The sequence below is a fragment of the Syngnathoides biaculeatus genome, chromosome 4 (genome assembly GCF_019802595.1).
Source record: "Syngnathoides biaculeatus isolate LvHL_M chromosome 4, ASM1980259v1, whole genome shotgun sequence".
Lineage (NCBI taxonomy): Eukaryota > Metazoa > Chordata > Actinopteri > Syngnathiformes > Syngnathidae > Syngnathoides > Syngnathoides biaculeatus.
Genome location: NC_084643.1, coordinates 9,768,090 through 9,795,046, shown reverse-complemented (window position 1 = coordinate 9,795,046; position 26,957 = coordinate 9,768,090). Strand labels below are relative to the sequence as shown.

The window sequence follows — 26,957 nt, the reverse complement described above, 5'->3', positions numbered from 1 at the left end:
TATAGCTTTGAAGTAGATATTTGAAAGATTTCGACTTGTTGGTTATGTTTTACGTCAGCTACAACTAAAATTCATATTTTTCTGAATGAAAAAAGGACAACGGGACAATTATCCGTAACAGATTGGAAGAATTATTTGGAATCATAATCTTTACCTAACATTTTCTTTCAGTGAAGGAGAAATATCTCCCGGTAAACCTTTATTGTAGACATGATGCTTTAATAAAATAAAATAAATAAATAAAACAACAACCCTGGCTGTACACTAACAGCTTGGACTGATGCCAGCCATTGTAACATCATCCAGGGAAGTCGCACATTTCTGTGGTTTCTCTCATGTCCTTCGCTCCTTTTCATCTTTTGCGACGCTCAATGGAGCCAGAGTCTCGACACCCCCCCATTTACTTGGTCTGACTCAGCCCAGTGGCCGCGATCCAGCTCGAGAGACGTGACGCCGATCGAACGGGACTTAACCGGAGTTCAGAAGAGCACAGATGGATCGCGTCGGTGCTCGAAAATAAAACGGGCAGAATGTTAAAGAATTTGTGCGGCTTAATGAAAAGCATGATTATGCTTCATGGAAAGCATGATGTCCTGGATGGGAGTCATCCAACTGTAATCAGTGATAGTATCGCTGAGTTTGATCAGTGAGTGGTGGGTGATCTCATATGGCAAACATAATGTTTACATCATAGTTTACATGATCACAGGCAAATTTGACGTTGTTAATGTCACAGCCCAGCGACTTTGTCCCTTCTCTATGCTAGTAGCCGTAGTTCTAACTCGCCTCAGTCCGTCTCAAACATAGGATGCCCTACAAAGTTTCCCTTTAAGGGATCATCTGTATGTATATCTGAAATGATGGTAAAGAGAATTAGTAATGAGTAATAGTATCAAGCCATCGCCCTGGAATAAGCTCCAGACCACCGTCTGCCTGGCCCTGGCTAACGAGGACCACTTACATCGTGAGACCAAAATCCTTCCGGCGAAGCAACACAACGAACTCGTCGCCCGGCAGTATTATCTGGTACGGTGCCAGCTACCCGCGCACCCGTGCCGTCACGTCTCAAACGAACACTCACCTCCTGTGCAACACGTGCAAATCAAAACAAAAGCACCATGTTTTTTACATTTTGAAATGAAATTCTTGAAAAAAATACTGTTGCCGTCTGATAAGCGTTTGAAACGTCGTACCGTGTACTGGCAATATCTGATTGCGGGAAAGCGGGGCAACGTCCCACCGTTCTTGACTTCAATACAAAAGGGAGAGGTGAATAAATGCTGTAGCTTCGGTTCTTGTGGGAAGATTAAGTAATGATCTTCTTAATCCGACACAAGATCCACCGTATACTTCTCTTTCTACCTAGCAACAGTCATCACGTTGAAGGTACGAGATACTATCGTCGGTAAAATGTCTTCAATTTCGTCATTATCATCTGCACGAGCACATCCGTGCTGTTCTGGTCTCACCTCTCGAGTTGCAGTCGTCGTCGGACCAAAGTGATTGTCTCAGCCGGACCTGCTGACCAGATGCTAGTTTGCTTTTTTTTTTTTTTTTTTAAATCTATGATGAAGATGAATAGCACCCCTTAGAAGTCACGCAACAGATATAAGACACAGCTACAAGATGTCAGCCAGACGTGAGATGCTGCCGTGATTTAAAAACAACACGAGAAGAACAAAAAGTAGTTCCCGCAAAGAGCCAATGGGATTTGAACAAATGTAATTTTTGTCTGTACATAACGAGTTTGGGGTGTGAGAATGAAAAAGCAGCAATATAAAACGCTTTGTGCGGCTTGAGCATCATTGCGCATCAATAAAGTACAGCACCTGGAAAACAAAGGGGGAAAGTCCCCGGGCAAATCTATAAGCAAATGTACAATTATGTATTCAAAACACACTCGCGTTTTGGAAATGTGGAAAGAAGACTGCATTCAGGTGGAAGGCGTCTTTTCTCGCATACTAAGAGCGCAATTTGTTTTAGCGTGGCAGCCTTGCTGCCAGGCAACATTTACAAGTTCTCATTAAAGATTGTTCCTTTTGCGTCGGTCTTTTATTGTCGCAGCCGAGCTAAAAAAGGTGCCCAAGTGAGTTCTCATCGCTCGCTCGGCTCGTTGTTGGCACCGGCGGCGAGCGGCGGGCTCCTTCAAGGGTACTCCACGACAAAATATTTTCGAGCAAGTTTTCCCCTCGCAAAACATAAAGAGGCGCCTCTTCACCTGTCAGCGTGAATGTGCGGCTCTGTGTTTGCAGATGAATGCCGGCCGGTGGTCCAACTTTCCCACATGGTGCTGTGGGAAGTCTTAAGGCGAAGGACAAAAGACTCGGACGAATCCTGCACGGATTACCTCATGCCTTTGGTCTCTGAAGTGGCAGTTAGCCTCTCTTCAGAACAAGCGGCAACTAAAGGAACAAGAAGAAGAAGAAGAAGAAGAAGAAGAAGAAGAAGAAGAAGAGGAAAGCATCCGAAAGAGAAGGGCAAAGTGTTGACTGGATGCCACCATAAAAGGTGCAGCAAAGGAAACGCTCTCTCGAAAAGGAGACTGCCACTCTTAGTATTCATTTGTGTTTCAATTATGAGGATAAGTAGGGCAACTCATCCAGATGAAGGATGGACTTTCGAGTCGAACGCAAGCAAGTCAATGAGTCCAAATGTTCTTCGGCTGCCGCCCGTGAGCCTTTCATCCGCAGGCGCATATCTTCACGAAGCTGCCCATCTTTTTAGATTTTATGCCGATCTTTTGGAGGGATTTCAAAGTAATTCAATTAACCTTCAAAGTCAAATCAAATCAAAATCAAAAGCCTTTAATGTCATTATATGCTTTGCATACAACGAAATGATGGGTGCTTCTCCACAAGGTGCAAGATGCAATCAAATAGAATAAAGTTTGAAGATCATTTTAGGTAAAAACAATGGCGGTGCTATTGTTTTTTTGTTTTTGTTTTTTTTTTTGTTATTGTTGTTTTCTTTTTTTTTCAAGGGGAAATCCGCTGGTTTGCATTAACAATGTATCCAATAGGTCAAGTAATATGTACTCTATTTTGACAATGTGATGTTAAATCCTCTCTCATTTAATTGTGAGAATATTTTTATCGACAATTCCGAATTTTCCGGGGCGCTGCCATTTTTGTGAGTCACATGACGGATGAGGAGTATGAGGTGCCGCACCAAAAGGCTCGATTACATGGTGCCCGGCGCTGATTTCTCGGATTTATCCTCATCTGATGAAGAAATAGCAGCATCGGCTGATCGGGAAGACGGAGGAATACTTCAGCTGCGGGGGTCGGGGGAGGCGTGCGGTCGCTCCCCGAGCCCCGCAGCTCGCTCGCAAGGATTTAACATCACATTGTCAAAATAGAGTCCATATTACATGACCTATTGGATACATTGTTAATGCAAACCAGTGAATTTCCCCTTTAAGCGAATCTGAAGGGCTCCCTCAGCTGCTATCAACAGACAAAATAAAGTTTCAGTAAAGGAAAGCACAGTGGATCCTCAGAACCCGACAGAGCGGCAGTCAAAAACTTGACATGAAGGCGTATACATGATGATCCAAAGTCAAACAAATCCGGAAACTGAAGGAAAGAAAGAGATTGAGTGTATCGCCGTCAGCGGATATCTCTCAACCGTCTAGTCTGTATTTGTCAAAGTATGTTTTACATTATTTTTGTGTGAAGATGACAAATTTGCAAGAGGTTACGAGTGATGATGAACCAAAGATGAAAATGGTAACAGCGGCAACGGATCCAAAGGAAGAAAAAAAAGCACATACTGTTTTTTATCGCGTTTTAGTAAACAGTTAAACACAACCTAGAAAAAAAAATGTTTTCATTTTCTGCAAAGCTACGAGTCATCCCACATCCCAAATAGTCGTTTTCGCTATTATTACAAACAAGGAGCAGAAGCAGGTCTTTTTAAACACGCACACAGCACGTTTGCAATAATTTGCACAATGGCGGCACCCTCTGCAATAATTAAAACAATGTTGTTTGCAGATAATTATTTTGCAATGGCTTTATTCTGCAATGATTAATTTTCTTACATGTTGCGCGGCATTTGTGTTTACGATCTATAATTGTAGCGTTACAATTGCAGGCAGCCATGACTCGCCGTACATGACGCACAGACGTTATTAAGTCCACACAAATGATAAAAGCAGAACAAATTGTATTTGAAAATGTGTCAATATTTGCGTGGGAAGATTGCAACATAACAGTAATTAGATTTAATGAGACGGAAAACTAAATATTGTTCATCGAGTTGTGCACAATTAAATTCAGTTGTATACTTATGTAACGGATCCAGAATATTTCTCTGCATATGTACGAGTATTACAGTGATGCCCCCTGCAAAACTGTGCTTCGCTATTCCTGAATTGACTTTTTCCCCCTGTGGATCCTCAGGTACACACTCAAAAACTCATAGTATTAAGTTTTAATCTTAATTTAGTACACTGAGTTAATATATTGTCCATTTATCTTCTTAGCCGCTTATCCTCACGAGGGGCATGGGGAGTGCTGGAGCCTATCCCAGCCGTCAACGGGCAGGATCCGGGGTACACCCTGAACTGGTCGCCACCCAATCGCAGGGCACATGGAGACAAACAGCCGCACTCACAATCGCACCAAGGGGCAATTTAGAGTGCCCAATTAATGTTGCACGTTTTTGGGATGTGGGAGGAAACCGGAGTGCCCACCCGGAGAAAACCCACGCAGGCGCGGGGAGAACATGCAAACCCCACACAGGTGGGTCCGGGATTGAACCCGGGACCTCAGAACTGTGAGGCCAACGCTTTACCAGCTGATTCACTGTGCCGCCATTAATATATTGTATTGTGTAAAATTAAAAATGGAAACATTTAGTGTGCTACTTTTGGCGCCTAAGTCCTGGCTAGGTGGATAAATTGGAATTTGTGTCAAACATATGGCCTGGGGACCAAAAAACAGCCTGCTAGTAGGTACAATCTGGCCCACAGAGTGAATATACGTCCTTCCATTTTGTGAGCTACTTATCCTCACAAGGGTCGGGGGAGTGCTGGAGACACTCCCAGCTGTCATCGGGCAGGAGGCGGGGCACACCCTGGACTGGTTGGCAGCCAATCGGAGGGCACACGGAGACAGACAACAATCGCACCCACAATCACATCCATCCATTTTCTTAGCCGCTTATCCTCACAAAAGTCTCGGCAGTGCCGGAGCCTATCCCAGCTGTCAACGGGCAGGAGGCGGGCGGGGCACACCCTGAACTGGCGGGGCACGCAGGTGGGGCCGGCATTGAACAAGGGACCTCAGAACTGTGAGGCCAACGCTCTACAGCTGCTCTACCGTGCCACCCCAGAATAAATATGAAAGTGGAAAAATACACAACTCGTTGGCAGTGGGCGCTTAGTTGCAATAAATTGATAATAATACCTCGGTCTTGTTAAGTCTATGTAATACATTTAAACGTGCCAAATATTATCTTTTTGAGCTCCAAATACCTGTAACTTGAGTTTTGTGCCTCAAAATCTAATCGCTGTCAGCTGCTATTATGCAAATGTATAGCTCGGATGTTCAAAAAAATCTAAGATTGTTTTGTAAAATAAAAACATATATATATATATATATAAATAAGAAATAAAAATGAGTTTTGTTTCGCAAAAAAAATAAAAAGGGAAAATGTATTGTTTATTCGTGATTATATTAAGCATTCGTGGTCTGCCGACAGCCCTGTAAGTGATTCACGTTCACACTTTGCAATTTAGACTCTTCAATTAACCTTGCATGCATGTTTTCATGGAGGTGTGTGGTTTGAAATCTCGAGAACCTTTGCCAAATTCAACATCGTTTATATCCAAACACACATTTATGGCTGTCGAGTGTTTGTGTGCGGACGTTGCTCATCGGTTCAGCGAGGGCAGCTCCGTCCTCAGCGGCGTCTGCCGTCAGCAGAGCACAACTGTGGAGGTGCGCGGGCCGGTGCGCCAAAAACAACCCCCACCCCGACCCCCTCCCCGTCGAGCCGCACGGTCCTAACACCGTGACTGACGGAGGCAATCAGCCTATCGCGGCCCCCGCAGACGGACAGACGCTCATTTACAGGTGCGCGGTGGGAAGGCGGATGAGTTGGATTGATTGACAGGCTGTCACCGAGCCATCGGGGCATCGCCGAAGCATCACCTCGCATTACTGTAGGCCAGCAACATCCTGTTGGCGAGGGTACGCGCGCCTCTGGGCTCTGCGAACGCGCAGATTACACATTCAGGGGGGGGTGAGGGCTCAAGAATCGGGCTGTGTCCCACCCCACCCCCTCCGCTTGTTCAAAGGTCTGACGGGCCCGCATCATACGCCCCGAAGATACAATTGCCGTACATAAATGTTTGTCTTCACCCCTCCAAACTGTAGCAGCCATGAAATATGACTGAGCTATCGGACCTGCACGCCGAAATACTTCCAAGCTCAGCTTTTGAGGAAGAGCGTCAACGGCGGGCGGGTGGGGAGTCACTTTCAGGGGAAAAGGAGAAAAGGACTACTCAGCATATCAATTAAGGCAATTGACAAAAATGAAACATCTTGATTCTCACAAATTACCCACCTGCTTAAAAACTACCATTCCAAAGCGGTTTTTTTTTTTTTTGGTTTTTTTTTTTGGTCACACTTCCTTTTCTTCCATTTTTGGTCTGGCGGTACTCGTTGATATTACTTGACAGCTACTGCCCCCATGTGGCCAAGATGAGAACATCAACGGCGTGGTAAAGTCATTTGTCAAATCCCCCATTCCGTATTCTCTACATCAGCACCCTCATTAGCCTCCACAATGCAGATCTTCTTGGCTCGTGAACAACAGCCATAAAATATTTACCCAAACATTCATCAATTATAACATCCAAGAAGCTATGAAAGACGCCAACATGAACATGAAACACATTGAATGTCGAATGAGAGCAAAGGGAAATTGGCCTGCGTGCGCTACACGTTGTTGCAATAGGCACGGATTGATGGCAGGACTCCAACAATGCACCTCTGTCCCTGCATGAGGTCAAAGTGCACATGAGTGCGGTCCCAAATTTATTCTCAGGGTGACACACGATAAGTTGAGCTGTAGTGACCACATCGACAACTTGGACTTCCATTCGAACGTGTACCGGTGCCGGTTATCAAAAGCTATCAGTGATGATGCCGTTAGCGGATGCTAATCTGCGTTTTGCCTTTTACTTCCGCACGGTGGCGCTTTCGGCGATCATAGCTTGAAAATGGCAACTCTTCCCCCCGGCCGTTTAGCTTCCGAGTCATGGACATAGAAGCTAAACGGCCAGGGTCTTGCTTACAGTCAGAGATTCTTTCGGCTTGTCCAGTTTGGAGTCACCACAGCGTCACATCTTAGATGAACGCCCATATTTGTTTGGCACAGTTTTTATGTCGGATGCCCTTCCTGACGCAACGGTCACATTTTCTGAAAACTGGCAGTTCACAACAGATGAACATTGTTGTGAAACTCCAGATTTCTATGCAAAAAAAAAACCGACTCCGTACACGCATTAAGTAAATCCACAGACTCCAAAATGGAATCCAATCAGAATCCGATAAGTAATGCTCAATTACTTCCATCCATCCATTTTCTTAGATGCTTATCCTCACAAGGGTCGCAGGGAGAGAGTGCTGGAGCCTATCCCAGCTGTCAACGGCCAAGAGGCGGGCAGGGTACACCCTCAACTGGTTGCCAGCCAATCGCAGGGCACATCGAGACAAACAGCTGCACTCACAATCACACCTACGGGCAATTTAGAGGGTCCAATGAATGTTGGATGTTTTTGGAATGTGGGAGAAAACGGGAGAGCCCGGAAGAAACTCACGCAGGCACGGGGAAAACATGCAAACTCCACACAGGGAGGGCTGGGATTGAACCCGGGTCCCTAGAACTGTGAGGCCAACGGTTTACAGCTGCTCAATTACTTAGAATCATCATGAAAAATAAAAAATCTCATAGCATTCTAGGCCTAAGTAGTCATCCAAAAAAATTGATTTTCCGAGGTTATCATCTAAAAAGTACATTTAATATTATTGCAAGCCACTTTCGGAATATGTGCAATGTGGTAAATTAACATTGCATTTAAATATAAGAACATGTTTTAAAAACTTTACAGAAATAATCATTCAGCACATAAACAAAATACAAACTGTTGAAAAAAAATGTTAAAAAAGTTAAATACAACTGAACTGTACCTGGCTAGTGATTGTTTCCCACACCACTTTTTTTGATACCGATCCTAAAATATGTGGTACGGTGAAAAAGAGTCATTCAAGGCTACCCAGGAAATCTCACAAGCATTTTGCGTGTGGTCTGGTTGGAGTGGCGTAAGGGGAGAGGAAGCATGCGCTGTGACAGCTTCCTGCTTGCGGACACGACAGCGCGGTGACTGAGTGCGTCCGCTCCAGATGTGCTGTTAAGGTTTGCGCGAGGGCGGTCACGGCCCGGCGCAACCTCCCGCTTCGCACCTGTTGTCTCGTGTCAAATAAATACGCCGCACGACGTAGGAGGTGTTGCAGAGCCGGCGCCTGATTACAATGTTCCCTTATAAGGCGGAGTATCGCCGACCAGAAGCTCGACGTCGAGCGGGGGACGCAATTGATTAGTTGTGAAAAGCGGAGGGCGGGCCAACACCAACACGGCGCTGAACGCCGAGCCGCCGTGTCTGCTGGCACACGGCGCCGGCCGGCCGGCACATATGTTCTCGCTCTTGTGTTATTTATCATGTCCGACCCTCTCGCCGGCCCGTCTCATTTGGATTATTTTGGAAGGCAAGCTGTTTTATCAAGTGTGCAACACCCCAAATGAGTTTCCCACCTTGGCTTTGGCAGGCAAAGCCCCCCGCCCCACCGACCCCGACCCCCACCGAGATGCTAATGACCCAACTGCCAGCACTTTGGTGCTTCAGCTTATAAATTGTCTGTCACACGTGGGAAGGAACAGATCCATATAAATTGTAAAATGCACATGCAAAATTTACACGAAAAAAAAAAATATTGTAACTGTTAAGGGTGTTTTATTTCCACTTTAGTTTTAAGTGAGTGAGCTCGTATGGGAATTTAAATGGGGGTGGGCCAACTTTTGTGCTAAAGGGCCACGTTGGATTTTTCCATCCCCGTTCTACCGCTCATCTGAAGTCAGGTTGGAGGGACAGTAGGTTTAGGAGGGACGCCCAGACTTCCTTTTCCCAGGAACATGATCCAGCGCTCGTGCGGGGTGGGACCCGAGGCGTTCCAGGCCAGCCGAGAAGGTATCCTGGGTCGTCCCCAGGGGCTCCTTCCGGTCACACGTGCCCGGAACATCAGGGAAGAGCTCAGGAGGCATCCGGATCAGATGCCCGAGCCACTTCATCTGGCTCCTCTCGATGCGGAGGAGCAGCACCCCGACTGTGAGCCCCTCCTGAATGATCAAGCTTCTCACCTCATCTAAGAGGGAGATTCCTGACCTCCTGCAAAGGAAATTTATCTGTCCCGCTTGTATCCGGGACCTTGTTCTTTCAGTCACTCTCGCTCCATTCTTCCCCCACTGCAGAGGGCACGGCCCCCCTTTTCCGACCGAGGACCTTGGTCTCGGGTTTGGAGGAGTTGATTCTCAACCCAGCCGCTTCACACTCGGTTGCGAACCGCTCCAGTGAGAGTTGGAGATCGCGGCTCGATGGAGCCGACAGAACCGCATCATCTGCGACACCGCCAAACCGGACCCCCTCTGCGCCGATTCTGTCCATAAAAGTTATGAACAGAATCGGTTACAAAGGGCACTTGCGGCTTTTCCACAGGTGCGGCGTATGTATGTACCAAACGGTATTTCCTTTACAAATGTACTGGCTGAGGCTTGTAACTAGGTGCGCTCTGTAGGCCGGGAATTACGGTACCTCCATGATTGTTGTTTTTCCTGCCACGTTAACGGTTCAATCTGGTCGTTTTCTAGTCCCGTGTCCTGCGATAGCTCGATTTGACAGGATTATCCCAATGATCATCAAAGACAAGATACGGTGATGATTGGAATCTATGTGGTGTAGTGATGCCAGACATGGCAAGATTTGGACGACAGTAGCCTGACTTAGCGCCATCGTGAGACCAAATTTCTCATGTAGTCTGAATCAGTTCCTCCTATTTGTCCATCATTCTATTTCGTGAACATTTCACGATTGTCTGCCAGACTGTTTTCTATTTCAATTCCATATTTCCTTTGTGAACTCAGATAGTTACAAAAAGGTTGATGCTTCACTACGTTGTGTTGCGCAATATTGGCTCATGCGGTTATGCAAGGCACAAAAACATACATTTACACATAAAGAATCCTCAATATACTTAAAAATAAATACGTTTTCCATTTTTGTAGGGGGTAGATCTTTGTCATTCTATTTCATTATCGGTCGTTCTTAAAAAAAAAAAAAAAAGATTCGGACCCCCCCTGAATCGCGAGAGGCTGGCTGCTTGAAAAGTAGATCTTGTGGTGAAAAAAATTTAAAAAAAAAAAAAAGTCTGAGCACCCCTGCTGTAAACTTTTTCTGTCTGCTTGAAGTGAAATGTACAGAATAGTTGTTACCGTTATTTTGTCGCTAGAGGGAGACAAACTAATTTTACCACTTTGCTACAATATGGCACGGGAGACTCATGGGCCCTTAAAATCGTAGTTGCAGCAGTAGGAATCTTTGTGAAGTAGTGGTTGCAGTACTGGTAGTCTCGGTAGAATAGTACTAGTATTCATGAAGATGCTGTATAGTGAGTGGTAGTAGGGATAGTAGCAGTATTGGTGGTAGTAGTAGTAATCATCACGGGGCGGTGGGTTATAGTTATTTACAGTAGTAGCGGTGGTACTACAAGTAGAAGAGAAGTAGTATTTATGAAGACACTATATAGTAGTAGTAGTAGTTATCACTGTGGGGTGGTGGATATAGTTGTAGTATTTGCAGTTGTAGGAGTGGTTGTAGTACAAGTAGAATAGTAGTAGTATTCATCAAGATGCTGTATGGTAGTAGTAGGGATAGTAGCAGTATTAGTGGTGGTAGTAGTAATCCTCATGAGGTGGTGGTTATAGTTGCAGATTTGCAGTAGTAGTGGTGGTACTACAAGTAGAAGAGAGGTAGTATTCATGAAGACACTGTATAATAGTAGTAGTAGTAATCACTGTGGGGTGGTGGATATAGTTGCAGTATTTGCAGTTGTAGGGGTGATGGTAGTACAAGTAGAATAGTAGTAGTATTCATCACGATGCTGTATGGTAGAAGTAGGGATAGTCGCAGAATTGGTGGTAGTAGCAGTAGTAGTAGTAGTAATCATCATGGGGTGGTGGTTATAGTTGCAGATTTGCAGTAGTAGTGGTGGTACTACAAGTAGAAGAGAAGTAGTATTCTTGAAGACACCGTATAGTAGGAGAAATCACTGTGGGGTGGTGGATATAGTTGTAGGATTTGCAGTTGTAGGGGTGGTTGGAGTACAAGTCGAATAGTAGTAGTATTCATCAAGATGCTGTATGGGAGTAGTAAAAGCTAGTAGGGAGAGGGAGAGGGAGAGGAGGAGTACTAGTCACAGGAGTTGTAGTAAGCATTGTGAGGTGGTGGTTATATTTACACAAGTAGCGGTGGTTGTAGTACAAGCAGAAAAGTTGTAGTATTCATGAAGATACTGTACTGCATGGTAATAGTAGTGGTAGCAGTGGTGGTGGCTATAGTCAAAATACTGCAGTGTATTAGTGGCAGTAGTATAAACTGTAGTAGTTAGAGGATAAAGTAGTCGTAGTAGTAATGGAGGTGGTAGTGGTAATAATTAACACCTCCCACACTTGTGAAGTCTGACAGATCGAAAAATCCAACTTTTATGCTTCAAAACCTTGCATTCCGTTAGCATTCCAATCCCTCCAATGTTATTTTTACAAATCTTTCATCCCCAAATGAAAGTCGGATTGAAGTATTTGATTAGACGGCAGCGTCCAATGCAACTAAATGTGCGGCATTAATTATTCAGCAAGCTTTTGACGTTCCTTCATTTATCCCGGGGGAGTCCCAAACGATGCGTCGATCCACGCGTGCCATCGATCGTTTTCCTCGGGCGATGGGCTGAACATCCAGGAAATATGAAATGTTTGAATACGTACCGTGTACATAACCACACCAAAGATGGGTTGTTTTGGAAAATTTCCTTATTTGAAAACTATTTCAAGCATGCCTTGGAATGTTTGTATTTTACTTTGATTTTATTAATATTCATACTTTTGCTTTTATGCACGTCTATATTGCACCACCGTTTAAAATATTTGTGCAGTGTCAAGCATCATTTACTAGCGAGTTGATGTGACTTTAAACGTGGGTAATAACAGGAATCTGCCCTTTTTACATAGAAAAGAACTCGTGCGGAGAACACCGTTGTAATATTTTTGCACAATTAACAAGTTTGCTTTTGATAAACTCACCTATTGACGAGTTTGGATCCTTTAGTCAGTGTTTGTTGCTAAGAAGGAAACGAGTAATGGTGTCAAGACGCCTCGACCGGGAGCCATGCTTTTGCCTGCTGGGGAGGAGGAGCTAAGATTAGCCCGGGTTGTGAGCGGGAGTTTCAGAGAGTCTCGGCTGCATGTGCACATGCATACACAGGAGTGAATTGTACGATTAACGCTTCTGCCGCTCGTTTTTTTCATCCATCCATTTTCTTTGCCGCTTATCCTCGCGAGGGTCGCGGGGAGTGCTGGAGCCTATCCCAGCTGTCAACGGGCAGGAGGCGGGCGGGGCACACCCTCAACTGGTTGCCAGCCAATCGCGGGGAGATATGGAGACAAACAGTCGCACTCACAATCACACCTTGGGGCAATTTAGAGTGTTTTTGGGATGTGGGAGGAAACCGGAGTGGCCACCCGGAGGAAACCCACGCAGGCACGGGGATCGAAGCCGGAGGCCAACGCTTTACCGACTGAACCACGGTGCCCGCCCTCCTTTTTTTTTTCTTCTTCTTCTTTCAAAATTTAAAATCTTCTGAACCTCATTCATATTTTAAAGCTTGTAAGATGAGTTTGAAGTGATAAAGCATTTTTGAGGCAAACTGTTGTTGTTTTTGGGAGGGGGGGGCACGAGTAACTTGTTTCTTTTTTTTTTTTTTTCTTCAATATTTGTTTCAAATGGTGCCGTTTACTGTATTGCGCTACACTGATAAATGGCACTTTTTTATTATTATTATTGACTATTACGTAGCTAAATTGGTTTAGTTGGCTTAGATAAGAGCACTCTTGCAACGCCAATAACAATATTACAAAATCAATGACCGCTTCCTCAAAACTGTGCCTTGTTCTTTTTCGGCTGAATTTCGCACGCGGCTCCCGCATATCAGATGAAACCGGAGGCCCTTCAACTGTGAACTTCTCAGCAGAGGCTGCGCCTCGCCGATCAAATCTGCACCTCTCTGCAACATCGCGAGCTGCCGAGAGCAGGAAGCGTCGCGTGACGCACGGGAAGACCCTCGGGTGAGGCCTGCACTTCAACGAGGCGGGGTTCCGGGAAAGCGTGTGACAACGGCAGATCTCGGATAACCGCCGGACGGCTTTACTAGAACAGGCTGGTCCGACGCGTCCGGACCAATCGCAGCGCGGCGCATGATCGGCGCTTCCTGGAAGCGCGCAGAGCAAAGACCATCTCTGGATGCGGAGGGATGCTCTGAGATCACTGCATCGTTTCGCCGTCATCCAGCGGGCTTGCGCGCTCGGAATATACTCCGAATGCAATATCATAATTGCCGTACTTTCCTTTTGCTGGGAACTTTTCTTTATGCAGCTGGTTTCGGATGAACGCTGAAATCAAATTGGCGATTAAACGTGCGCCTGTGTTTCCTGGAAAATTGATACGTTTTGCAGCTGACTCACTCCTGGAGCTCAGGGAATTGCCGCACTTTAACCAGCAGGGGGAAGCAAAGGATAACAATAAATCACAAGTCGCGCTTTCTGGAACATGACTCAACATTACTTCACTGAACTGGGACTATCGACTCCGGTGATTATGACGTCAACATTAGGATGTTGTTCTATTTATTTATTTATGTATCATTACTTAATATGAATAGAGAGGAAACGAGTAAACAAAAGCAGCTGTATGTTAGAAAGTAAAAGAAGTATTCACCGAGATCCCCAAAACAAATTTAAACGGCTACTCTGGAGATTTTATAACAGGTTTTACAACGCTTCACAAAGGAAATACGGAAATGAAATGGAAAATACTCGGGCAGGCAGTCGTGAAATGTTCCACGTGTGCGAAATAGAATGATGGCAAAATGGGAGGAAGTGATTCAGACGACATGACAAATTTGTCAGAGGCTACTGTCGTAAAAATCTCGCCACGTCTCGACAACGGCATCACTACACGACATAGATTCCAATTATCACTGTATCTTGTTTTTGATGATCATTGCGATAATCCTGTCAAATCGAGTTATCGCAGGAGAAGGGACCAGAAAACGACCAGATAGAATCGTTACCTTGGCAGGAAAAAAACGACAAGCATGGAGGAAAAGGTAGTATCTTAATTCCCGGGCTACAAAGCGCACCTGATTATGAGGCTCAGCCAGTATATTTGTAAAAGAAATACCATTTGGTACATGCATACGCCGTACCTGTGGAAAAGCCGCAAGTGTCCACATTGAAACACGAGATATTTACAAAGAAAGATGGTACACAGAGAGTTTAACGCTAGCGCAGCTGCGCTAATGCTAGGGCCACGCTAACGCTAATGCTAGCACCACGCTAACCCTACCGCCGCGCTAACAGGGCCTGGTTAAAAAAAAAAAAACATACTGGTAAAAAAAAATCACTAGACACACAACAGTAACACGCTAGCGCCGCGCTAGCCGGTAAAAGTCACTTCCTCTGCAATTATGTCACACTACATGGATGCTATCCCATAAAAAAAAAAAACTTTGCATTTCGGCATTTTAGGCCTTCTCCAATGTCAAATCCTTGTCGTTCTGGAACATCGGCTGCAATAGCAAAAATAGGGCTAAAATCCTCGTCCTCCGATAAGTATTAAGAGTTTGTATAACATGTCGCGCAAGTTATGCATGGATGACAATGTCAGCAGATAATGTAACAATTAGCCTCGCTTCTTCTTTGTATTTTCCAGTGTGGCATGGCACCATGCTGCCTCTCACAGTTCAGTCTTGGCATTACAACAAACATCTGCTTTGGGGGACAAAATGATTGTCGCTGGATTGTTGGTCATATTGCAACAGTAAGCACACGCTCATTTTTTTTTTTCCTGGTCACGTGTGCGCGTGTGGGAAGGGGGGTTTCTCACATTTTAAGGTATTATAAGTTGTTATGTACTCTGCTTAAGCTTGGGAAACTGATGCAACGATATGCAACACAAGAGCTCCGTAACAAAGAAGCCTTTTAAAAAGAAGAGAACAATCCTCACTTTTGATTGGCACTGACAGGGAGAAGCAGGAAACCTTTTAACGTCGTCATTATCCCACTCTGCGGCTCTTGTCAGCCTTGCTCACTGTTGATGTTTACCTCCACGTATAATATACAGTGAGTCACGCATAGGTCAAAACAGACCTCATGTTCCACAAGTGACCGCATGTTGCGACGCCTCGCCGCATTCGAGGCCTTCGCGGAACATAGAAAAACACTCGCAAATCCGGGTCAGAGGTGAACACGGGACCAGACGAGTTTATCTTGTCACATGGCGTCACATGCAATAAAAAAAAAATGAAGAAAAAGAAGAAGAAGACGACGAGTTGCCGATGTGTTGCGTGGCTGCATACTTGAGAGCAGGAGTGAAGCCTTATGACGACGGTCATGTGATTGTCGGCATGCAAGCGGAACGCCGGCGCACTCCCGAATGGGGGGAAGGGGGGGGGGGTGTCGTGCATGCGTCTGCAGCGACGTCACAGGGTGGCCTTGTGGCCCACGTTGGGAACGGATGGCGTTAGTTGCCTGCAAAAAGCCGCAAATGTCGTGTCCCTGCGGGGCAAGTCAACATCGGGCCTCCTTCTGCATGCGGCATGAAATCAAACTTGGAGATGGGGGAGGGGCCTGTTATTATGTAACAGGTTATATCCAGTGACACGGTATGTGAAGTGCAAGCTTTTGTAAGACTACTCCTTGTTCTTTACGCAAAACAAAGCATTCTCCTTTCTGTGCATGCCCGCAGGAACTCTTCATGGGTGTGAATTGTCCAACGCCTACTTTGTTTTATGCAACACGAAGAGCTAACTAAAGCATACCAAGTTATTTTTGGGGCCTTTCGCATTTGGGAATAGCTCCAGCCGGCGGCGGAAAATCCTATCCTGCTGCACAAAGACGACGCATATTGTCAAACTGCGCTCGGAAAGGGCAGGCGCGGGGTCGAAGAGGCCCTTTGGGCTCGTGGGCACCTTGAACATGCACTGGGGGGGGGGGGGGGGTTACGCATTTGACCCGTCAAAACAAGCGTCATGGCGTCCAATACGGTTCAAGCTCCCATTGGTATATGCGTGCAAAATTTGAGTTGATACTGAAAAACAGGTGTCATGGGAAGTTATCAGTCAACTAAAGTCAGTGAAAGCACCATCATGCATCATGACTGATCGTGATCCGTGCCGAGGGCACAAAACACAACACGTAGTGTCAAAGATCGTGAAAATTTGTGTGCAAATCAGTTATCCAACTGCGTCATAACAAATAAATGACAGTCGGTGGCCTCTAAGGAAACTCACATGCTCTCACGCCGTAAGCAATTATTCCACTTTCTGATTCATTATCTGCTGCAGCTTTGTGCCTCCTTTCACTTGCAGAGATGTCGATTTTGATCCGGATCGCACGCCCTCCCACACGTTTCACCTCGATTGCACTCTCTTGCGCCAGTGACAGACGACCATGATGCGCGACCGAGGCCTTCCTGCGTTCTCGCCATGCCTGTGTGGGTTTTCTCAGGGTACAACGGCTTCCTCTCACCTTCTAGAAACATGCATGTTAGGGTGCATTGTCAAGGCTCCAAACTCATCAGTGAATCCAAACAGAAAAACTTCTGTGCCACTTAAATGGCCACTGTCATGAAATTCAAGTCGGTATGTACCTTTTTGGAGATTTTTTCACCACGAAACATGATTTTGACGTATATGGCTTTTTGTAACTCCCACGCAGTCAAGCAGACTCGTTTGTTTCTATTAGTTTTACCTGCGGGAAGGTAGCTTGTTGTTCCTTCGTGTTGGCCAAAATGCCGGCTTGTTGTATTGCTGGATTTTCCTCAAACACTCTGGAGGACCGATTTACTCTTCATACTTTTCCAAAAGACCCGTTTCGTCGTGAAAAATGGATTGCACGGGTGAAAAAGGACGAGAGCTTCGTGGGTTCCAAATGACAGGTGGGTGTGTATACAGCTACTAATAAAAACTAAAAAAAAAAAACAATAGTTTGTTCAGAATGTAACAAAAGATCCGCGCACATAAATCAGGGGGGCTAAATGTGTCAATGTACCCGTCGGCGCCGAGTACGGCTTCAGATCAGGGGCACGGCTTAAGCCGGGCTAGCTCATACATACTGTCTGAAAGTATGTTGTTAGTTAGAAGTGATCCGCATATCATCTAATTTTGGCTCGAAACGATCGCGTCATGCACCGGTCACTTCACTTGATTGTGAATAGTTGGGGGGGGGGGGGCGTAATCCGTAAACCAGGGGTGCTAAATGTGTCGATGTGCGCATCGAAAGGCTTCCGTGCCGCAGTCGCTGAAGGACTGCCTCCGCAGGCCTTGTGGATCACCACTGGCCTTGACGACAAGGCCGAGCCGGCCACCGCCTTTGTTGGCCGGGGTGGCTCGTCGGACGGGGAGGGGGTTTGGCCGCGGCGGCGGCGTCGCTCGCGGGCGGCGTTATTTTTATTAGCACCGTGCGGATGTGGATGGGGATTGATATAAAACACAAGAAGGTTCACTCAGTTAGTTCTGGAGTCCATTTACAAGTATTTTTCATCCAAATCGTCGTGACCTTGCTGCCGCATTAGCATATTTGCGCAGATCACCAGTAATGGGGGACAATTATAATTTGTGTATGTTCTCCGTCTTGCATGTTAGCCCTCAGGGACACCGAGTTGTTCTTTCTTGTCAGGTGCTCGGTGATGCATGATTTTCTGAGATTGCCCTCACACCTCAATGTCTCGTTCCAAGAAGACAACTTGTGCGCTGTGTCACTGTGACTCCACCAAAGCCCCTTCAATGTCCTTTTCACCTCCTTTTCACAGCTTGCGGGAGGTCCAGTATTTAGAAAAAGGTCGACATCGGTGGGCCTTTCGCGGCAAACACAAGCACATGATTGGCTGTACAAGCACGCGTGCGGCATTGTGCACTGCGTCAGCACCTCGCTCCAGTTTAGATCGGTCCCCGATGCGCCTCTTGTGCACGAGGAGCAAAGAGTACTGAGCCGGGGAAAGCACCGAAGAGCGGGCAGGGGAGCAGGTAAATAAATGGAACAAAGAGAATGGTGCAGGACATTCTGACCTAGTGTGCAGAGAATGGAACTAACAATAAATGATTGTGTGTATGTGTGTGTGTGTCCAAAGTTTGTGGCCATCTTTTACCCCGTACGACCAGGAGTGTCAAAAGTTCACCAGGACAAGGGTGGTGCACAGATTTTTGCAATTCCATGCACATTGTGTGCAGTACATTCAGGGTGCTGTACACAATGTACAACACATGCGCTCTTTAGTAGGGATCAATAGCCATTAGAATGCACTGCAGGGTTGTGTTACGCTTCCCTGCAATGAGTGCGCGTTATGATTTATGGCAGTAAATTCTTGGGTTCCTTTGAGCTGGACAACATACAGTAGCAATAATTCCCAGCAGCACATCTTCAGATAGATATTTTCAATATTTCACACCTTTTTGTATCACAACTATGCGCTAACTTGCATTGAACTAAAACCTTACCGTAACATTTTGTGTCGACCCCGTAATTGTTGTGGCTGTGCAGTGGAGTCTCTCAAGTACCTGAGATTGTAAAATGCAGATCTGGGGAAGATTTTTTTTTTTTTTTTTTTTTTTGGGGGGGGGGGGGGTCGCTCAGCTATCAGTTCAGCGCGTATCAAAGCGACTAGCATCGACAAGGAGCTGTTAGCAAATTAATCCATAACGGGAGACGTTGAACTGTGTTTTTTTGCTGTTTCTGCATCCATATTTAATGGTTAGCGTAATTTTTGGCCTATAAGCCGCAACTTCTTTCACACGCCTTCAACCCTGCGGTTTATGTGGTGATGCGGATCATTTGTGCATTTATTGTAACGGCCGCAAGGGAGTACTCGGGCGGAAACGATAAGAGTGAGACCGGTGGACGACATGAGCCACGGAAGTGACTTTTACTGGTACGGCCCTGTTAGCGCTGCGCTAGCGTGTCACTGCCGTGTCTCAGTGATTTTTACCGGGATGTTTTTTTTAACCGGCCATGTTAGCGCGGTGTTAGCATCGGCGTTAGTGCAGCGGAGCTAGCGTTAAACTTTCTGTATACCAACATTTTTTGTAAATATCTCGTGTTTCATTGTGGGCACTTGCAGCTTTTACACAGCTGCGGCGTATGTATGTACCAAATGGTATTTCCTATACAAATGTAGTTGGTGAGGCTTATAACCAGGTGCGCTCTCTTGGCAGGGAATTACGGTAAAATATTTTTAAACTTGCATGATTTTTTTTTTAAATGTTTACGTCTTTAGAGCTGCATGAAATTGATGAGTTAAAATAACGGTAACCATGATTTGACCCTAAAGCGAGTTTTTTTTTTTTGTTTTGAATTACCCATGGGAAAGTCGCCTTGTATTGTCCCTCACGATTGTGCAAGTTGTCATAAAGTTGTCAGTACATAGAGTAGTGTTTAGAATTGGAGGAGCACAGAGATTTTGTGGTTGGAGAGGCCCGAGAAATATGACTTCTTTGTTTGCTTGTGTTTTTTTTTTTTTTTTTTTTTTTCTATAATTGATTTACTGATGGTGGGGGGAACCCACAGAATTGCCTCTACCTAGAACAGGACATCTTATTTAAAGCAAATGCTTGCAAATGAGCGTGAACGAGAAACATGCTGAGTCAGATTTGTGCTCTTGAGGCAATGTTGGGAGATTGGCCGACGACCTTGGCAGCATTCTTTGAACACTGGAGTTTGTCCCGTTGTTGCTTCACACACTGTTGGAACAGCAGTGAACAGAGTGTGCAGAAAGCACCACGTTACTCTTCCTCCCCGCGCCCCCCTTGCAGTGTAAAGACACACGCTGGACTGCCAAATAAGAGGTGAAAGGTTAACTAGTAGCCGGCCGAGAAGTCAGAAGGTCAGCATTTGGGGTCTGTGTTGTAATTATGCCATCCCCTGGGTTGTGTAAAAAGGGGCTAGGCAGCTGGCCCACCCCTGTAATGTTATATTAACCCTGCCTGAGTGCAAACTGGACCCGCGGATGACTCCAAATGGCTGGACCAAAAGTGGGATGATAGTGATGGAAACAAGAGATAGAGCAAGAGTCACATGCGTGGAACGTAACACAATGTCCGCTTTATTAGGTACACGTGCACAATTTTAAACAGCGCATACGTGTATCCATTATTTCAACAAATCAACTTTTTTTTTTAAGAACGTGACCGATCCTACATGTATCTTGAGGGACAATGGACCTTTCCTATGGTGATCTTAAGCTCCGCCCCTTAGCCATGTCCCACAAGCTTCCAAAATGACGACTGAACAGAACAGGTTTGAAGTTGATTCTCTATCGCGTATTCCAGATAATATTGCGGTATGCTTTTTGCCAAATGCGTCAGACTTGTCCAAGACCGCAGAGAGGTCTCAACTATTTCATGCTAGGATATGTACACGGAATGAAGATTTTGGACGGAGCAGGACGCAATGTCAGAGTTGCAGCGAAACGTTGGCGATCGATGCAAAAAAGTTTGACGCCTCACAAACTTCATATTGAAATCCAACAGGATAAAATAGTGGAATCGTACTGCGCATGAAAAGCAGGGTGAGTACTTTTTACTTGGAAAGATCACGACTAATATTGTAGTCTTTATAAGTGAGCTGGGTTTGATTCTCTACAAGTGCATTTAAACAATGGTGATTAACGCAGTCATTTCTCTTGCATGACGTGGCGCATTTACGTATGACTAACCGGCTCTTCGGCATAAAACATGACACACTTCATTCAGCAGGTCCGTGATACGCTAACAAAGTGAAAGTTGTTTTCCTGCAATGTATAAAGCACTGATAATAATAATTCAATCAATCTCAGAGAAGACACTTCTCCCTCACTTACTTTCGAACATAAATTGTTGTGTTTGTTGATATTCTTCACATTTAGTTGTACGTGTGCTCTTCCTCAACCTTAATCCATCGTAGACACCACCTCACCTGTGTTTTAGGCTTTGGAAAATGAATCAAGTGGGCCCCTTGTAACCTAGCAGGATATCTTTCATCAGAATTGCACGTTCTGAGGACCATTTTCTTCGTAACATTAACTTTTCCAAGCGCACGCTACTGACAACCAGCATTGCTTGTGGGACAATATGGCGAAAGGTGCGCGTCAAGCCCGGGGTTAAGACGATGCGACTATTTGATTGGCTATTATTGTACGAGTGATTGACGGGTCAAAAAGGTGCAATATGGTTCTTTCGCCGCAAATCAGAAGTTAGCCATTGACAGTACTAAGACTGACCTTTGATAGGCAACAGGGGCTGCCAAAAAATACAAAGAAGAAAGAAAAAAAAAAAAAAGAGTTGTTATAAGATTGTTCTAAGAGTTGGTGTAAGATTATAGCAGAAAAAGTTGAGCTAATGGTAGAAAGGAACAATAAATACGGTAGCAGCCCAGCTAACTGACGTGGTTTCATGGTGGCCATGTTGGAGCGGTCGTCACTCCAATAGAAGGAAATCAAGTCCTAACTTGGACAACCGATTTTCTTGAAGGATACTGTTTTGTCAACGCCAAAGTTTGGGAAAGAATGTATTTTTTTACATGTGGAAGAGAATGTGAAAATTTCTTTGCTGTCGCCACAAGAGCTCAAAATGGGCATCTCGTGTTGAGGGGGTCCAGGCAGACTGTTCCACGGATGCTGCCCCCCTCCCCTCCCCTCCCCTCCCATCCCAGAACTCCTTCAGCTCTTAACATACTGGACACCACAGGATGATGGCTCAGGATAATCTTTTAGAGACATTTAAAAATATGAAGGGGAGTAAAAATGCTCAAATTCCTCCTGGTGAAAGGGTTTACCCCACTTAATCTGGTCCAAAACGAGAGCTTTAAAGATAATAATTCAGATTAGTAATACGATATTGGTGAGTAAATATTTTCCCATTAAAATATAAGTCTGTGAGATAAATACTACCTTGGCCGTTGCAATCATCTCTGAAAGTGTGACATAGAACAAAATGATAACGGGGTTTTGATGATCCCTGACCATACTACAAACATTTTGGGCCGGACATCCTGTGAAATCCCCGGTCCCGTAATCTTCCTTTTACTGAACTGGCCCTTAGTCTCCTCTTGTATAAAACGTGCCGCGGCCAAAAGTTGCACGGGAAGAATTGAATGTACACGATGTTGTTGTTAATCGGTCTCATTCTTACTTGATGCCTTCAATGCATTGGAAACTTTTGCAGAGCTATTCGGAATCGGCCGGTCAAATCGGCACCCGCGTTTTTTGACATCCTTTTTAAAAATCTGGTCATTTTGGTTCTTGCTTCAGCTACAAAAACTGAAAATTTTGCACACAGCTCTTGTATTGCATATCCCTAATGAAGTGGCTGAGGAGTGTAAAAGATTCTGAAACGTTCCCTTTTTCCCTCTCACAAAGAGACATATGCTTCATGTCGTGCTTTAAGTGTGCACTAAATGGGCCTATCTTCTTATCTGGTGCAGCTGTCGTCGTCCCCAAAGGGCACGAAAAGGAGAAGGGGTCTCTGAGGCCCCCCGCTCCCCTTCTGTCTTCCTCAATTTCACAGCCCACACGCCTGAATCACATCAGCCCCCCCAGATAACAAATTAATAAATAAACAAAAAGCACAAGCGCACACATCCCCGAGATGATTCATCGTTAACCTCTCATTTCTCCCCGGGGAGCACGAGTGACTCAGGATGAGAGGAGGAGGAGGAGAAGAAGCGGGACAGAACATAATGGTGGCAAGTACACGGCGAACCAGCAGTGCCGTCGAGTGGCGGAGCGATGAGCAGTTTGGCCTTCGGCGCTCGGAGGAGGCCGCGCAGAGCAGGCAGCTCCACGGCGGCGACTTAGTCACCGCGACAACTGTTGTGTGCCACTTCACGGAGACACATTGTGTCTCTACGAGCGCCGTTTGGCAGCATTAGTAGTTTATGATGAGGACTTTTTTTTTTTTTTTTTTGTTTACAGCATGTGCTCCCCTTGTTTTGATGTGATTTGCAGCGTACTCGTCAGTGGTGAGCGGTTCGGGCCAGCTATGTCATCTCTGCTAGCCGAAACACAATCAGAAGCATTGACATTCAGTTAAAATTTTATATTTGGTGTTTCAAATTGCTTGAATTTCTTCCAAATAGTCTTTTGTCTTTATATTGTAGCATTTCTTTTGCATCTAATGCTTCCATTATATGCACTATATGTGTGTTGGATTTTTTTTTTTTTTTTATCAAATCAGATTTCAGCCATGTCAATCTCATCTGTCCAGGACCTTTAGAATCCGAATCAGAAGCAATACAGTTGTGATTACATTTCTAATTGGTGCGAAGAGAGCCATAGCGTAGGGCCTCGATGATGTCAGCATTTTTGGTCAGCGGATGACTTGTACAGCTAACTTCTACTTTCAAAACAAATTTATCAAATCTGCAAATACTAATACCTATACAAAATGAATCTGGTGAGTATGAAGTGTTTTATTAAAGTTTTTTTTTCGTATTCTTATCAATTTTTTAGATAAATTCTACCTCTGAGCTTCACCAGATGATGTAGTAAACATGGCACTGTAACAATAAATGGCATTTTTGTATATTATCTGAACTGATGGTGTCTATGGTTGCGATGTAGTTGTGTTTATATGAAAGAAATGGTGACGTGAGGTAAGACCCCAGCGAAGGCCCAGGTACCAAATGCACAGCCTGCCACCGGATGGTCTGCACCGTATAAGTCGTCGTACTCCAGATACAAGAGAACTTCTTTAACGATAGCTGTGATCCTAATTGGTGCTCTTATGAGCTGCCACCGTGACCTTTTTGAAACAGAAGCAGAATGAGTCAGAGCTCCTTAAAACATGGCTTGACTGCAAGCTGGGGGAGGAGAAGGGGAGGGGAGGGGTGCCTTACAGCAAAGAAAATGACTCATGACTTTCTCCCTTTCAGTTCTCGAGGGCAGCAGGTTGGTGTGTGTGTGTGTGTGTGTGTGTGTGTGTGTGGGCCTGGTGGGTGTGTGGCAGTGTGCGGTGAGCAGCCTCGCACAGCCTCGCTCAGCCTAATGTCACTCACATAAAAACAATCACATCTTATGAGAAAACTGCGCGACACTGATCAAGGAAGTTTCCATGAATGCATATTCAAATGAGGTCAGTAGGGGCACCCATGACGCCTTGTGAGCAGAGCGGAGTTTCCCCTCAGCAGAAGAATCCCCCCGCCTCCATGCACCCATACGTACACTCTTGAGGCACGACATTAGTTAGACTTCGACATTCCAATGAGATCCGATGCAAGTGTAAGAGCCTAAATATAATTTCTGCTCTTCAAATATTTTCAGTTTGAATACCGTAATTCCCGGCCAACAGTGCACACCTGGTTATAAGCCTCACCCAGTACATTTGTAAAGGAAATACCATTTGTTACATAATTACGCCGCAGTTGTGTAAAGCCGCAAGTGCTCAGATTGAGACCCAGATTGAAACAGGAGATATTTACAAAGACAGTACACAGAGAGTTTACTAACGCCACAGTAACACTAATGCTAGTGCCGCGCTAGCAGGGCCGGTTAAAAAAAAAAAACACTGGTAAAAATCACTGAGATACTGCAGTAACACGCTTGCGCAGCACTAAGAGGGCCGGACCGGCAAAAGTCACTTCCTTGGCACATATATTCCACCAGTCTCACTCTTACTTTTTCCGCTCGAGTGCCCCCTTGCGGCCGTTAGAAAAAAAATGCACAAATTAGCCGCATCACCGCATAAACCGCAGGGTTGAGTGTGTGTGAAAAAAGTAGCGTCTGATAGGTTGTAAATTCCGATAGTTAGTGTATCGTTGCGGTAAAATCATTTCAGCAAAGCACATTCCGTTCTGTGGTATTGAAAATGTGCATTTGAGGTTTGCTACAGAGTTGATACGTTTTGATGACGTAATGAACCGGAAGAAGAACCAAGGTTGGACGGACAGTGGAAATATGGGCGGTTGGGCGAAATGGTTTTTTGACCATTATTGTCTTTCTATGTTTGTTCATTGACCTGGATTTGCTGTGCTTTAAATACATAGTTTACACCGGAAAGCTAGCGTGTTTAAATCGAAACCAATCGGTTCTTCTTTTTGAACTGATTTCTTTGACTGTTGTCGTTGCTCGTCAAACATCCTTTTCCCTTGACTGTAGCGTCCACGTGCGACGAGAGGTCATTATCGGATTGACCCCTCTAATAGAGTACGATGACCTCTGACCCACACCGGATCAGAGTCCGTATCGAGTGAGAGTCAGCACCCTGAGCGAAGAAGGGGGACACTCGATCCGGATTGTGTCTGTGTCGGCACTGGGGTGGGTGGGCGGGGCTTCCCTGGCCAGAGGAAGTGAGTGCGGTGCCTGATTGTTATCTGGCGGCCAGGAAACACTTTTGTCTGCGGGGTTATCTGCCTGCCTGCACAGGGGATGACGTGAGAGGCTGAAAGGCCACGTCGCAGCCACAGAGAACAACGGGACAACCAAATAATGCAGAGTGCTAAACCGTTGTCATCACGTCAAATCAAACGTCATTTTCATTTTCCATTTTCCATGCTGTTTGTCATTCATTGAGTGTCGGTTGAACTGCCAGCGAGGTACGCTGTGGACATCTTCAAGTGTTGCCCTGCGATTGGCTGGCGACCAATGCAGGGTGTAGCCCACCTCTTTTGCTCAAAGTCAGCTAGAACAGCCTCCTGCACAGTGGGACCCTAATGAGGATAAAGATAACAGCATAGCATTTTTTTTTTTTTTTGGGGGGGGGCGCACTTGGGGGAATTGTGGGAAGAAAACCAACGCAAGCACTTGGGAGAAAATGCATGCGGGAAGGCTGGAGATTCACACCCAAACCTCAGAATTGTGAGGCAGACATGCTAACCACTACCCTACTGTGCTGGCCCAAGCAAATCTATTTTCCCAAAATACTCTTGGAAACCACGCATATGTCATCTATTTAAACAACGTTAAGAGCACATAATTGCATGTGCAAATTGCAATTTAGAACACACTATTAAAGAAGTGAGGAGCAATACGCGGTTCGCTAGCGGTTGCCACGGCTGTCGTAGCTCGTCGCTCTGCATTTTATGGTTCAACTCTCCACTTCTAATTTCTTGTGTGGAGTTTGCATCTTCTACCTGTGCTTGTGTGGGTTTTCTCCAAGTACTTAAGTGTCCTCCGACAGGTTTCCTAAGACACGCTTTTGACGCTAATTCAAGACCGTTGGTTTGAATATGTCAACACGTGTCCTTTGCTTGCCGATCAAGGGTACTCCGCCTCATCTGAAGTCAGCTCAGCCACGGCCCGATTGACTAAAAGTGCTCCAGAAAACGGATCGATGGACAAAGTCAACGCAGAGAAGTCTGGCTTGGCAAGAACATGACAACGACCCTTCCCTAGAAATCACAAACTAGGGGTTAGCGCTTGTCCTCATTGGGGTGGCGGGTGGAACTGAGTGTTGGCGTACAACCTGGACTGATTGCCAGTAAATTGCAGGGCTACCACTACTCTATTATTCACTCACACATGGAGAATTTAAAGTCTGTAATTAACCTAACATACATGTTTTTGGAATTTGTGACAAAGCTCGAAGTCCTGAGGAAAA

At 45.4% G+C, this 26,957-nt stretch overlaps 1 long non-coding RNA gene across 5 annotated transcripts in view; it reads right to left on the bottom strand.

Annotated features, from left to right (window-relative positions):
* The window catches only part of LOC133499430 (uncharacterized), a 240,582-nt gene that overhangs the window by 141,224 nt on the left and 72,401 nt on the right, over positions 1-26,957 (bottom strand). The window lies entirely within an intron of this gene.